This window comes from Toxotes jaculatrix, chromosome 3 (genome assembly GCF_017976425.1).
Source record: "Toxotes jaculatrix isolate fToxJac2 chromosome 3, fToxJac2.pri, whole genome shotgun sequence".
In the NCBI taxonomy this organism is placed as follows: Eukaryota; Metazoa; Chordata; class Actinopteri; family Toxotidae; genus Toxotes; species Toxotes jaculatrix.
Window position 1 is genome coordinate 18880155 of NC_054396.1, and position 15296 is coordinate 18895450.

The following is a 15296-nucleotide window of genomic DNA, read 5'->3' on the forward strand; positions in this document are numbered from 1 at the left end:
TTTGATATGAGAGGGAAGACTTCCTGTCACTTCCAACGCTCCTGACATAACCCTCTCCTAAACCCCTTAAATTTTCGTGCTCTGCTATCTGGCACGGCTGTCGGCGTCTCACCTTTTTCCTCCACCTTCCCTTTCACCATTTTAAATTCCTGAGTTCATCCCCCCATCCTTGCCCCCCCCCCCCCCCCCCCACTACCAGCACCACCACCACCACACAGGCTGCGCTCATTACAGCGGATTTGCATGTCTGCTCCACAGCAGTATGAGAGGAGATGAAACAGAACTCCCAGTGGCTGCCTCTGCAGAGCTTCACTCATCTGACAGAAAGAGCTCCACTTTGGGCCCCAGACACAGCCAGCAAACAAATGCAGGCTTCTTAAAGGGGCCATACACACACACACACAAACACAAAGAAACTCCCCCGAACAGAATTTACACTGCACAGTATTCAGTTTAAATATATCTATATGCAGGAAATAAATTGAAAAACAGAAGTCTGCCTTCCAGCACACCGCTTCCCTCCCTGCGCATTACCAATCAAACTAGCTCAGCTGGGAGGGATGAGACAATGAGTTAGGTTACTGTGCCATCCACTCCTGCTGAGAGATCACACACCTAAGACGATGACCAACTTGTTTTAATGTGTGTGTCACAGTCTTTCAACCAGGTTTCACAATTTTAGTAGAGCCAAATTTGTGAGGCAGCTATGGCTAGGTGATCACTCAAATGTACTAACTACAATAATTGTTTATAACTGTATTATAAAGAATATTCTCAAAGTGAGACAACTTCGGTTTAAACATCTCTCCCAGTGTGAGATCTTAAATACTGTTAATAAACTGTTAATGTTTCCATCATGATTAATGGTTTAAGTCATTTATTATTATTATTATTGTTCCTTTTTTTTCTGGTTCCAGCTTTTCAGATTTGAGGATTTACTGCTTTTTTCTGCATTATATAAGTGTAAACTGAATATCTTTGGGTTTTGCCAGTTAGTCAGAAAAAAAAAAAACTGCGTGAAGACATCATCTTGGCCTCTGGTAAAACTATATCGACATGTTTTTTTATTTTCCAACCATCGTATGGTCTAAAAATTGTCTGAAAACAGATCAAGCAAAAACAAACATAAAAAAAAAATTTAATGATAATTAAAAGAATTGATATTTGCAACTTTAAAGGATGTAATTCTGGAATAACACTGAACGTACTTTGATATTTAATATCTAATAAATATTGTAACATATCATTAGATATAATGTTCTGACAAATATTGCAATATTAATTCTGAATGATTTGAAAGGGACAAGTCACATAAGAGACCAAAGAAAGAAAGCCACAGCTCACAAGATTTCTATTTCTTAATACGTCATTCGTGTATGTGCACAGCTGTCACCTCACACACAGAGCACACCTGTTAAAAAAAAAAGAAATAGAAAACTGTAAAACTGCAACTGCAAAGGGGAACTGACCTACTGGAGTGAGACAGGGAATTCAAAATATCACATTCATTTTCAGGACAGGTTGATAGAGTAGTATCCATCAATGCAAATGTGAAGATGAACATGTTCTGACATTACCACATGCTCACCATCACTTCAAAATTTACCATGGGCATAAAATAGTACACTCCTTGGTCAGCAATGAGTAAAGGTCACATACTCTGCTAAAAAAATAGCAAAACCACAAAAAAAGGGGGAAAAAAAACAAGAAAAGTCCATGTTTCGTTTTTGATCCCCTTCAAATGAGGAGCTTTTGTTCAGGATGACTCATGAGGTGAAAGTGGTGCATCATGTGCTGTGTGACATGAGTCACTGTGAGAGAGAAGGGCAGACCAGCCTTTACCGTGCAAACTCCTGACCTGACCTGTACTGTTCCCTCACTGACCACGGACCTCACTTCTGTAAAACACCCCTAACCCTCAACGACCTGCAAACTGTGGAGCAAAAAAGGTCAAAAAATGAAATATTTGATGATGCTAAACGTATTTATCTCCTGTCCATATCTTCTTGAAATCAAAATCAAAACATACACATTCTGTTGCTATGGACAGTCTTGAAATCCATTTACTGAATCATATTGACAAGGAAAATTCTACTCAGTCCCCTGTCTCTGACTCATAGGTGTATGAAAGCTTACTAAGCAGATAAATAAAATAAAGAGAAATTAAAAATGAGAACTTGGACATTATTTTTGTTTCAAGACTTTCAGATCCATATTCTCAGAAAGCTGCAGTATTAAGATGAGAATAGATACATTCATGGATAATTTATATATATTACCACTAGCGTACTGTGTTAAGATAAAGAGCAAGTGATTATTGCAGAATAAGGCACAACACGGTTGATTTCAAGTCCCAACACAAAGCAGAAGGTAGATGGCTCCCCAGTCATAGTTCCCAAATTATTTTCAACACAATCTGTCACCTGCTGAAAAAATGTCCAGCATAAGTACCTACACAGGTCCATAACAGTACCTACACAGGTTAGGGAACCACACTGTATCACAGATGTATGACGTATGTACAAGATAAACCTTTAGACTGCAGGGTGACAGAACTGTGAAACCACAATCTGTTGTGAACACATAAATGACCTCAAAATGTGCTCACTGCCATTCAGAAATGACTATTCAGTGTTTCACCTCAAAAGTTTTTTTTTTTTTTTTTTTAGCACTGTTGCACTGTCGCAAAGGAAAGGTGGCGACAGCGGTGGCTGGGCTGGTACTGACGTCACAAGAACCCCTACTGCTGCCACAACAGAGCCTACAACCAAACATATAACTCCTTTTGACTTTACTTGAAATAACTTTTCTTCATTTCTGAAATGTGGGAAATTTAAAAACTATACACATTTACCAAGCTCTTTTTTTGGACAAATGCCATAAGATAAACCTAATGTATGACTGCAGGATCCTCGATCTACTTTCTAGTAGTTTCTTGGATCAAATGGCCGGATGCTGTATATTTGTATGAAATTTAACCCCTTGAATTCTTGAAACATTTTTGTTTTTGTTAGTATTTTTGTGTATTTCAATAAGTCAAATAACTCTTTATTACTTCACAACAAAAAGGACACTTTGTGTTGAAGCTACCTTTATAAATGCACAGTCCATGCAATATAGCAATCTGACAGATGAGAAGCTGCTACAATTGATGAACCAAGTGGTCAAAGTATTAATAACAGCTCAAGATATGGGGAAAAGGTGGCAATTAAAAATGTATTTTAATCTCTACTTAAGGCTGAATGCACCTAAAAATCATTACCTAATCCCAACAATATGAGTGGTATCCAGCTGCGTAATTGTTATCTGATATAGATCTCTGCCATATGTGACATATTCTGCTCTCCTTTGCAATCTGTGCATCGGATGACATCCTGTGCGCAAAATCTAGGCAAGAGTTTGTTGCAAACTATACACAAAATGTTCTATCGCAGCCACAACCTGAAGCTACATAGAATGAGGCGAACAATAAAAACCTACTGACTGCAGTGTCCTCTCCAAATGAGTCTCCAAAGCCTGAAATAAAACTGGAATCAGATGTTGAGTGGAGACGCTTCTAGTCAAAGTACAAATATTAAATTATTAGCAGTTTTGTTTGTTGAATAAATGGAACACTCGATGGTACTTTGTGTGTTCATTGTGCAGCACCGTGTGTGACCTCCACTTGAAATGCATTCAAAAATGTGACTTCAAAATGAAATTGCATTTCCTGTGACTGAAAACCATATGTGTGGGGTTCTGTGGCAAATAATGTGCGGTGCCGTAGTGAATTTCTGGGTGTGACTAGATTTTGTGCTAGAGCCAGTCACACAAATAGTTAACTGGGACCAGTAGTACCAGCACTGATCTGCAGCAATATTCTAGCAAAACACACAACCAGAAAATAGAAGGAAATGCTTTTTGTAGCAGACGGAGCATATAGTATATAGGCGACAATGTAGGTGTGCCACTGGACAATTTTGTGCTTTATAAAAGGCACCAGGAGGATTTCACTGAGAGCAAAATGCTTGATAAAACAAAAAGGGACATCAAAATGTGGAGGTGGTGGTCAAAGTGGTTCACCACTGGGATCTCTTAAAAAGAAGCAAAAACATGACAAAATTCATTGGAGAACACAGACAAGATAAAAAAAAAAAGGTTTCAAAAAGGCAGTAATTTCAGATGACTAAACAGGGATTATCAGGCATAAACCCAAGCAGCAATCAGCATTAACCAAAGACTTGATAATTTGTTCCTCTCCAATTATAGTCACTTTTGTCAGAGCATCATTTTGACTTTCTTTCACTAGACTCACACAAAAAGGCAGAAATCAGAGCGCTGTGAGCTGCCTGCTGAACTTAGCTGGAGTGTGGCTGGGCTGTACAGCGCACATTAAGTCATTTAAGTCCCCATGTTCACAGTCCCTCCCAAACCCCCCACTGTACACACCAGTAACCCCCCAGCACTAAGCCTTTCAGACCAAACGCTGCTCTGCCTTCTGCATCTTAATAAGAGGAGGGAAACTAGAAGGGAAGTGAAGGCATGGCAGTCTTTTAGAGGAAGCCGAATAAATGACTGAACACACACCCTGGGGCGGGCATGCCGGGGGGTTTCCAGGAGGTCGGAGCGAGCGGGGCCAATCATGTCAAGACGAAGGCGGCAGACTAAAACAAAACTGACATATCAAAGCAGCCAAGCCTTGTAGAAGGGAAAAGAGCAGCCAAGACACTGCATTCAACGGCACAGCTTGTTTCTGCTTCAATGAGAGACAACACAACCAAAAAACAGCAATTAGCGATTAAAGTGGAAATTCCATCTGCTGTAAAGCGGCATCTTTTTCCAATCAAAAACCAGCTCAAACCATCTGAGTGATCCTATGGCCTTTGATCCCATCGTTGTTTTCTTTTCAGAGGTAGGCGCACTGTAAACCAGGCTTCTGGGAGACTGTTTTTGTACCCAAACTTTTTATCTCCCGTCCTAATCCAAATAATATTTAAGAGCAACTGTTCAAACTTAACCTTGACAGCACAGCCAAAACTCTATCATTACTAAAACAAACTGACTAGGCCTTGAGGCGACTTTCACTGATTCATGTAGATAAATGCTTGGTCTACATGTAGAAACCATAATCTCTGACAACCTGGATAAACTGAGAATGTGCAATATAAAAGCACACAGACACTGCAGGATTATGAGAGCACTTAAATAAGTTATGTTTTTAAATTGGTTTGATGAGAGCCAGTGTGGTCTTAAACTCAGTTTGCTTCTAATGAGATATCAAAGCTCAACTGTTTACTACGTATCTTGTTTCCTTGTGATAATGAAGGGAATCCTCTGAGGTGGCTGCCATGCTGACACAGCCTTTAGGTGCTTAAATCCAAAAATGGGTGCATTAAGTGCATTTTAATTGACTTATATTTACCCGGTGTATTGTCTTGCAAATAAAAAAGATCTTCTGGCACTCCTAGAAGACTTAAAAAGTAGGTCACTCAGTCTCCTGTGAGTCATAGATTTTGGCAGGGGACCAAGAAGAGCAGTATGGGAGAGACAGAGCTAGAGCTGAGAGGGGGCCTAATGGTTTACTGATACTATTTCATCGGTATCACAAAGATAATCAAGTTCACTTACAACTCTGTGCATTTTGTTGTACAATGTGATATTACGCAAAAATTGGTTGCAGAAGTTTAGGGAATTAAAACCAGAAAACTTCAGTGTTACACACTTAACTGCATCACAAATTTACACATACAAAATCATATTGTCAGTCAGGCCTCCTGAGGAACATTTCAGCCTAGTAACTGTATGCAAGCTCCTCTACAGTCTTTTCATCTCACCATATAAATTTCCTTCAGTAAGGCAGATACAGATTTCTCAGATTGCAGGTGCAGTCTCGTTCCTCTCCAGGGCCGAGGTCCCGGGCTTTGCTCCCAGGGCTACAGAGCCTTGGCAGAGTGGCTGACTTGAGGGGTCAGAGCTGGGCCCGAGATTTCCAAATGCTTACTTTTTGAAGGCAGTGACTCAGCCTGGTCAAAGCCGTCAGTCGCACAGCCACCTAGGGATGACAATATTCTGAGGCGTTGCTGATGTGCACGTCTCAGGCCCTATGACCAACACACCGATACTTTCTTAATTACATTGAGCAACTGGCACAGACCATGTCGCCTCAGTCACTGAGCCCCTCCCCCAGCTAACCTCTCCGCCCTCTCATTCATCCACCCTGAGGGAGAGGCATGCAGGCCAGAGGAAGTATGACTCATCTGAGTAACAAGATGCATTCTTCTGAATTCTCTACAGACGTGTTGTTTGCTAAGTGAAGAGCACAGGAGAGCACAGCGCAGAGAGAGATAAAGAAAGAGAAGTGTGGATACAAAATTAAACGATAATCAAGAGAGACTACGTGTGAGAGCAAGAAAGAGGGATGGGGTGGGAATGATGGGGCAAGAGCGAGTCATCACTTCTGTGGGTTTCCTGGTCCACACAGATCAACATTTCCTCCAGTTCCACCGAGAGAATCCTTGGCCTCCGTTAGGGGTTTTCTGAATCACAGATGGAGATTCCAAGTACTACATCTAAAGCTAATCCATCAGGTTTTGCACAGAAAAAAAGGCAACAAATGACGACAACAGAGAAAGCTTTTGACGTGCAATTCTGCTGAGCATGCAAAGGACAATGAGGCATGGGCAAGGGGTATGAAGAGCGTTAAATCATCGAGTCTAACAGATCCACCACAGCTCCTTCCCCAACCAACACCACATCTGCAAAACTTGGCACTCGCCCCTACAGATCATGAGCCTCACACACCACATCACACACAGTCTCCAACTTCTACATGAAGCTATTTCTGGACTATCCCACATTAACATTGTCTGAAATCACAAAACAAATGGAGAAGCTGCCTGACCAACCAACACAAGGCTGTTGAAATGTGCCTGTCTTGTGATTTCATGATACATTTTCAGTCTCCCACTAGTTTCACTGTTACCAGAGGATGAACTTGAGTGATGTGGCAGTAAGCCACATCCTCAAAACTCCACTATTTAACCTTCCTAAGCAGGCTTAGGGCTGTGAACTTAATTAAACCCGACCCTCTCTGACTTTCCTCTCGGAGTCTGCAGACTGTCATTCACACATTGAGAAATTCTTCACTGTCGTTACACCGCACACAGTAATAAGGCAATAAACCTATGAGAGCTAACATAATTGCGACTTGGACTGCACACCTCGTATATACAGACGAAAATACAGCTGAAGTAAACAAGCAAGTACCTTTTATAGAAGAAATTACCCCACCAAACATCACTGACCGTCTTCACCAGGGGAATCAGCGTCTCTGAGAGAGACACTGATTCACTTGGGGCTCGAGTTTGGTAACGCTCCTTGGCTGTAAATTTGTGGCTGACAAGACAACAACCCTTCTGTCTCTTTGAATCGGTAAATCTTTAGTTCTGATGAGCTGCACACAACATGCAGTGTTTACTTACGCTTGTACGCATGCACCAACCACTGGCTCAAAGAGCAGTGAGATTATCATATTCAATCAAGTCTGGTTTATGGTAGACGCTACACTTGCCATTGCCATGGTATCACCTCTAAATTGTCATGTCATGCATGCAGTCTACAGAAGGGAGCTGAAGGTAACATCTGGGAATATCGTGTTATTAAATTGTCATTTCTTGAAAAGATATTAGTACAGAAAGCGTTGCCCACATTTGTATGATCTGTCATAAATAACAAGCTCTGTGGTTGCTCATATGCAGACAAAGGAGCATTGTTTAGTCAGTTGTTGGTCCTACTGCTTTTAGCTTCAAATTTTCCTGGTTGCAAACTGACAGAAGTCCCTGTCTCTTCTATATTAAAACTGCCTCTAGGTATTCTGTCATTTTACCTGTAGGTGAATCTTGTATCTGTCAAAGGAGCCACTGTAATGATTAAACCAGATACCAAATACTATGATGAAAGCCCTGTTCTTATTACTTAAGCTATGTCAGCTTAGCAAGCTCTTCTTCCTGCACGCAGCTCTAATGTCTCCTAAGAGTGTGAATCATATAAGCATATCAATTGCTTCTACTGAGTAAAGAACAAAAAAGCTTAAGAAAAATGCACTGATACTGAGGGCCTACCAAAACTCAAGGACAAAGCATACAATATGATGAATTATTAAAGCCTCCAAGGCATTGAAAAGTCAAGTCAGTCTTACTCATTTAGGACTTGGCTATTCATTAGCACCCGCATAAGTGAAATCTCAAGTGACACAGCTTCTACGTACACTGCATTTACTGTGAAATCTTTCGTTTTACATGCCATTAAGCACCATATTAACTCCGCTTTCAGGAAGTTGATTTGTAGGCGCTGATTTCTCTGCACATGTAGTGCACTACAACCACCTAACATGTAATCTTTTACAGAAACACTTCCGTTTATGCATTGCATACATACACTTGAAACTTATAGCGAAGATAAGATCAAACCAAACATTTATAACACACCTACCACAAAATTTATTAGTCTTTTTGATACCACAAGGCTGGAATGAGTCACAGAAACCGCCATGAACTAAAGGAGTGGCCAAACACCCCCCCCCCCCCCCCCCCCCCCCCACACACACACACACACACACACAACCCAGCCCCACCCTTTTCTCCTACACTTTCTAAACTTACCCAGTAAGCTCTAGAGTGGGTAGTTAACAGTAGTTCCCCCAGAGAGAGGAGAGCTCTGATTAGTCAAACTGGGGAAATAAATGGCTAAACACTTTCAGATGAAACATGTATCTGAGCAAATGTACCGGTAATATTAGGCAATGAACCAGCTGAATTAAACATCACATGCTTCTCTCACTGATTCATGTCCACATCCAACTCCAACCCAGGACGTGAATTGGAGCATATAGGACTAGTTCACTGACAGATTCAACTCAATAGACTAGGAGGTGGGATGAGGAGAACTAGGCAGTGTATTGCTGGATGAATAAAAAATGAAAGTGCAGTGCTTCAGTAAATTCGCTCTCTCTATCCCGTGAGGAGGGTTGGTAGTGAAGGGGTGGGGGTGACGGTGGAGTAGAGGCTCGTTTGAAAACTGAACCAGTGCTGCATTCCCACATCCACCCGTATCCAGCGAGGGGCTCTTTAAAAATTCATTAATTTACAGCAAAAATAGATTAAAGCACCCAGCTGAGCAAAACTCAAAATTTGGCTCCTGAATAACATTAATGATAAAATATCTCCCTCAAGCCCAGGGGGTTTTGCCTGAAGAAGCAGTGCTGGCTTTTTTCACCTTAAAGCACCTTGAGAATGATATATTTTCAATCATTACTAAAATAATGCACTTCTAATTGTCATTTTTAATTATGCTTTTCTTTGAATGAAAAAAAAAAAGGAGTAGAGCAAAAAGATGCAAAAACTAATTAAAATCCATCCAAGGATCTGCCATTCCCATGATGCCATGCCAATGTCATTCTATTCACCATTTGATATCTCAGCTACAGAGACTCAATGACAGCTGCTCGAGGCACCAAAAAACGCCTAGAACTGCAGTTACAGTAATTGCTCTGGCCAGCACTAAATGAGGTTCACTTAAGTGCAATTATCCCCCTCTGATCTCTCACATAAAGAGACTTCTTTAACATGGAGAAGTGGGCTCACACAATGTGACTGCAAACAAGATTCAAATTGGAATCAGGGAGGCATTTCCAGCAGATGAATGGCTTCATAGCTCATCTGCATTCTAGTGATGCACGGCGTTGCTAATGAAGACTGAGCCAGTCCCTTCTCAACAACACAGCCTCCATAAGAGCAAAACTTCACACTGGATATACGCAGAGTTCAGGAGAAATTTCTGACAAAACTGTCCTGTCATTTGGCCTGAGCTGCATTAGAGGACAGCCTAGACTCCACACAGGGTAAACAGCTGTTAAAAAGAAAAGGAAGAACCTGTGTTTTTTTGCCCAACCAAGGTGAAAAACCCACTGAAGGACAAGATGACGGGCGATGAAACAAAGAGAAAGAAACTCCAACCTAAAATAGCTTCACGTTCCGGAGCAGAGAGGAATTGAAACAAGCCCACTTTGGATTCAGACCAAAAACAAGTCATCGTAAAAATACTAAACGGAGGCCTTTGACCAACAGCATCACCACTACACCATGCCAAAAAAAAATATCAGCCATCCTCATGAATAAATTGCCATCTGCCAATCGCATAACACAATAGGTTTTCAGCCTGAGGGGGAAGATGTAGCGGTCTAATAGGGGTTGCTACAGAGGGTACCTGTTGGGTGCTGTCCAACTACACAGGGCGGCGGGGGGGGGGGGGGGGGGGGGGGGGGGGGGCTGTGATGGGCATTCATGTTGCCACAGGCTCAACTACCACCAGGAGTCTGATAACTGCATCTCACGGATGGCCATTTGAATAATCACTTCAACAAGGGGAGAAATTAAAATGCCTCTCAGTGAGATGGGGCTAGGCACAGAGCCACATACTGAATTCCAAATGAGGTGCTGGTATTCAAAAAGTAGAAACCCATTCTAAATTCACTGTACTATACTAGCTGGCTGACCCTTGACATCTATCCAAATTAGCTCCACATCATGTCATTATTCTATTTAATCTATTAAATTATACACTATCACCCCCAAGCCGAACATTATCTGTGACACAATGATGAAAAGTCAATATTTATTTACATGTAGTTATTCTATATTCCTTGTCTTCTACAGATGACGACAAAGTAATTTTTCAACAGAGATGATAGATGAATATGCCACCAGCGCCTCACACTCACACACTCACAGAGAGAGAGAGAGAGAGAGAGAGAGAGAGAGAGAGAGAGAGAGAGAGAGAGAGAGAGAGAGGAGAACAGGAAGATGGAGGAGTAGGTGTTTTAAAACCATAAAGCAATAGGCTTCTCAAAGACTACTGCAGGCTAAAACCACCATTAATGAGAAGCTGTTATCACATCCTCCCATTCACACTTTTAAACGGTTACGGTGAGAATACACAGATGTGTAATCTCCTCTCTTCTTTCTTCACAGCTATTCGGTTCATTCATCAAAACCTTGATGTTGTTTTAAATAAAGCAATCAATAAGAAGTCACTAACTCTGCTCAATGTGATTTCAGGTAAAAGAGCAAATAACAAAAGGTGATCATATTACTGAGAATGCCAACACTTATCAATCACCAAAAACATTTTTTAAAAAAAGAGCCTTCAAGTCTGAGATTGCGAAACATCCTCAAATCATGAACACATTCCTTATAAACTAATAGCATCTGATGGATGAAATAGTAGCACTCTGAGGAACAAATTTTACAGTGTGTGTGCCGTGATTCATATTTCTGCACGCGATCTGTAAAAAAAAAAAAAAAAATCATGCATTGGCTGCATTCTAGGTTTATTCTTTAACAGCCAGCCAGCAAACAATGGCAAAATGTCACTTGCACTGTCTATGCCAATTATTCCACTGCTGTATTTCACATAGTTGTTTCACTTGACAGAAGTTGCTGCTTGTAAAACAACACTTTTTAAAAAGCAGAATTTCGTGAATGGTATCGAGGTCTACACTACAGATACGCAGTGCAGGAGTTGAGACCTATCTCAGACCTAGGGACACTAAAGTAAGATGCCACTCAACATAACCTGCACATGGAACCTCTTGCGCATCATTTCTTGAAACTCAGAACAACAATAAAGTAAAATAACATGATAATTCACAGAATAAGGCAGAGTGACAAATGCTCAGACTAATTACTAGACAACGTGCTAAATGAAACTATTCTAGCTCTGCTTACCTGTATGGACTAACATCAAAACTTAAACATCATTTGCTGTCTATAGCTTCATGCAGAGATAGCCTCAATCCAGACAGCCTGCTGTAGGCCTGCTATTTAAAGGATGGGTGATTAAGAAGCAAACCAGGTCTGACCTTTGATTGTGGGCGCTGACTAACGCTATGGGCATTTTGTTAGTTGAAGCATAAGGTCTGGCAGGGTTGGGATGTTCGGGGGGGAATTTAATGTTTTGTTTTAGTCATAAATTCAACCTTTTTATACCGACTTTATGGCAAGAAAAACTTAAGCATGAGGGTATATGATCAGCTAATAATTTGCACCTCATTGCACCTTAATCGTTAAAATAACACCGTGACTTCATTGATAAGACTTGCACAAGTTGACAGCGAGGCAAATTAAGAGTTCAGTCATCCATCCTCTGATAAAGGCCGTCAGGATAAAGCAAGGACACTGTTTTGAACACAGCTGCACGCAAATGCCACAGCTGTTTAGTTTAAAGTTGTAGCCTTAACTAATCAGTGTCTGCCCTGTGCGATCGCACACCAACTGGTAAAACATCAAAGCAAAGAGGGGCATGCCCTGAGAAATGTCTTGCGCACAGGACCAAATATTTAACTGCAACACCGTCTGTGCCATCTCTGGGCAGCCCACAGGGGTATACCACCAGAGGCAAGAGACAGCCTCGAGATCAAAGTCAAGAGGCATAAAAATCCACCTAAAACACGCTTTGCACTTGTTGATTGTCCAGCCACATGACAAACCTGCGCCCTGCCATAAAGCTCATACAGGGATCATTATTTTCTGGAGGAATTTATTAGCCGCCTGAGAAACAGACGATTGACAGACGAGAAAACACGCTGCAACAGCTGTGAGTCAAATACCATCAGAGCACGCAGGAAAGCCAAATGACACTGGGCTCACTCTCTCTCTCTCTCTCTCTCTCTCTCTCTCACACACACACACACACACACACACACACACACACTTCATGCTGGACACACAGCGTCTCACATACCAAACAGCTAGCTAACGATAGCTGTTGGAGAGCTGGGATAGGTCATTATATCCCCCTAATGCGAGGAAAACACACACACATACGCGCACACACACACCTAGTTCTGGCCCAGGAGAGAGCGCCGACAACGCTCAGCTAAAGTTAGCTGGCTACCAAAACTGGCTAGCTAGCTGTCAAAGTTGCCCTGTCAGTTGTCACCGGTTGCACGGCGGTGCTAGCAAGCTAACGCAGGAGCTGTCAACTTGGAGAGTTACAGCAACACGGCCGGGTGTACTAACACTGACCACGGGGCAACACTGACTTGCTCTCTGGGAAAAAAGGTGTCCCCGCACGCCCCGCCACAGCGAGCGGAAAGCTGTGTGTCAGGGCCTGTTCACCGGGCTCAATCCCCAGAACTTCAGTGCAGCTCACTTCCCCGTTAAAGTCGTCCATTTCGTGGGCCTTAGTTCAACTTCCATGCCCGTGTAGCTCACTTACTCTGGGTGAAAGCAGCTGTGACGGTGGCTCTCTGTAATCCTCACGGCAGTTTCAGAGTAACTGCCCCCCTCCCCTTCCTTCCACCTCCTCTTCTTCAGCTAGCGGGAGCCCCCCAGGAGTGTCCTGCGCTCTTGACGTTATCGTCCTGTGCAAAGAGCCGCCGTAGCTTCGCCGGTGTACCCGTGGTGCCGTGGCGTCCCTCCTCAGCTTCTCTCCGCCTTCTCCCGTTCGCCTTTCTCTGTGCGGCCGAGCCAACATCCGGGACTCTCTCCCGCCCCCCTTCACCCCCTCCTCCCCGTTTGGTTAAGTGCCCGGAACTACTTTCCCATACGAGGACGCACATGAAGGTTTTTTTTTTTTCTCGGTCTCACCACCCCTGCCGCCACAGAAACTAGCGCGCGGTCAATGCACAAGCCCGCAGTGGAAACAGCAATAGGTGCGCCCACACGAACTTATCTGTAACATCAGTGAAGTAGTTTTATGTGGAAAGCACAGTGGGTTAATATCTCTCGAAGTGCCCTCTAACACAAGGCATGGCCTCATAATTAAGAACTGACAAGACATAAAATAAGTCAGCATGACGGAGCGAAAACAGAAAAGCAGAGAATTGTTCACGTGGGTACCATTGTCTCTTAAATCACCTTTTACAAAGTGTTTGCAGTGGTGGAGGACGTATTCATATCCTTTGCTTAAGTTAAAAAACAAAACAAAAAAAAAAACACACACACATTCTAAAAGTACTCTACTAAGTAAAAGTTCTGTACTGAAAATGTTAGTTGAGTAAAAGTAGGAATAAACAGAAAAGTACTGAAAGCATTACAAGCAAAAGTACTCATTGCAGACAAAATGGCCCCGGTAATTTTTTTTAAACTATTTTGTACAGAACTGCAAATAATGGTTATTTTCATTACAGATAAATCTGCGAATTGTTTTCTGAATTAATGACTGACTGAAAATACTCAAAATAATTAAAAAAAAAAAAAGTAAAAACAGCAAATCCTCACATTTGAGAAACTGTCACCATGAAATGTTTGTCATTTTTTGCCAATTAATTTTCTGTGATCTTCTGTCAATCAATAATTACAGCAGAACATGAATGTAACTGTAAATTTAAAAAAGACTTAAAATGTTTAATGTATCATAATATTCAAAGATTAGATGGTAACTGGTCTAGCATTAGTCAACGGTAAAGCTACTAATTGCAATTTAGACTGATAAAAACATATCAAAAGTTCTAGTCCATAATTAAATATACATCTTTTAGGGGTGTATGTTGCAGAGAAATAAAATATCTGGTAGAAAAGGGTGGGCATGCACACCACATAGGCCTAGGTTCTAGCTGGGAGTTATGCCCACCCACCATTATTATTGCAAAATTATAGTGGCAGACATTAATGAAAAAAATAAATAAAATAAAATAAATAGTAACTAGTGTCTCAACCTATAATCCCAGAAATTATTTTTTTCATTTTCAGCACAGAAGTGCATCAGTGTGTGGGCCTATGACACAGAAAATCAGAAAAATGTCAGCATCTGTGTCCCCAGTGGAAAACAGTGGGCCTGAAACAAACAAAAAAAAAGTTCCATATAAAAAGCCCACATGTCTCTTACACATTTCTAATTGTCTAATTATGGTAACTTATTGTGCAAAACTGACTTCTGACTTTTGGATTTTATTAACTTTTTTCATCAATTACAGGACTCTAGGTGTGCTGGCTTATTAAAACCTGAACTAAGCCTCAATTTACCTGTTTAAATTGTCTTAATTTTTATAAACCTGAATGAACACATCAACAAAATCAAAATAAGCGGAAACTGATCAGATTAGGCCTCACAATCAACAAGTATCACAGAGAAGTAGCTGTATGGTTCGTGATTGTCTGGTCAACAGTGCAACAGCGCCTCTTATGGGTTAAAATTGGGTACTGCTGTTAATACACCCTGAGTGTGTGCGTGTCGTAAAATTAATCAATCATTTTAAATCGAAACATTTACAACGATAATGATTGACCCCGCCCTTCTGCTCAAGATGGCGGTTTGGA

General features: G+C 41.6%; 1 protein-coding gene across 2 annotated transcripts in view; it reads right to left on the reverse strand.

Annotated features, from left to right (window-relative positions):
• Positions 1 to 13466, reverse strand: part of foxj3 (forkhead box J3) — a 71303-nt gene extending 57837 nt beyond the window's left edge. For both annotated transcript variants that reach the window (XM_041034354.1, XM_041034353.1), the window contains exon 1: positions 13255 to 13466. The gene's annotated coding sequence lies outside the window, so the exon portion shown is untranslated. The remainder of the gene's footprint in view (positions 1 to 13254) is intronic.
• Positions 13467 to 15296: the final 1830 nt, after the last annotated feature.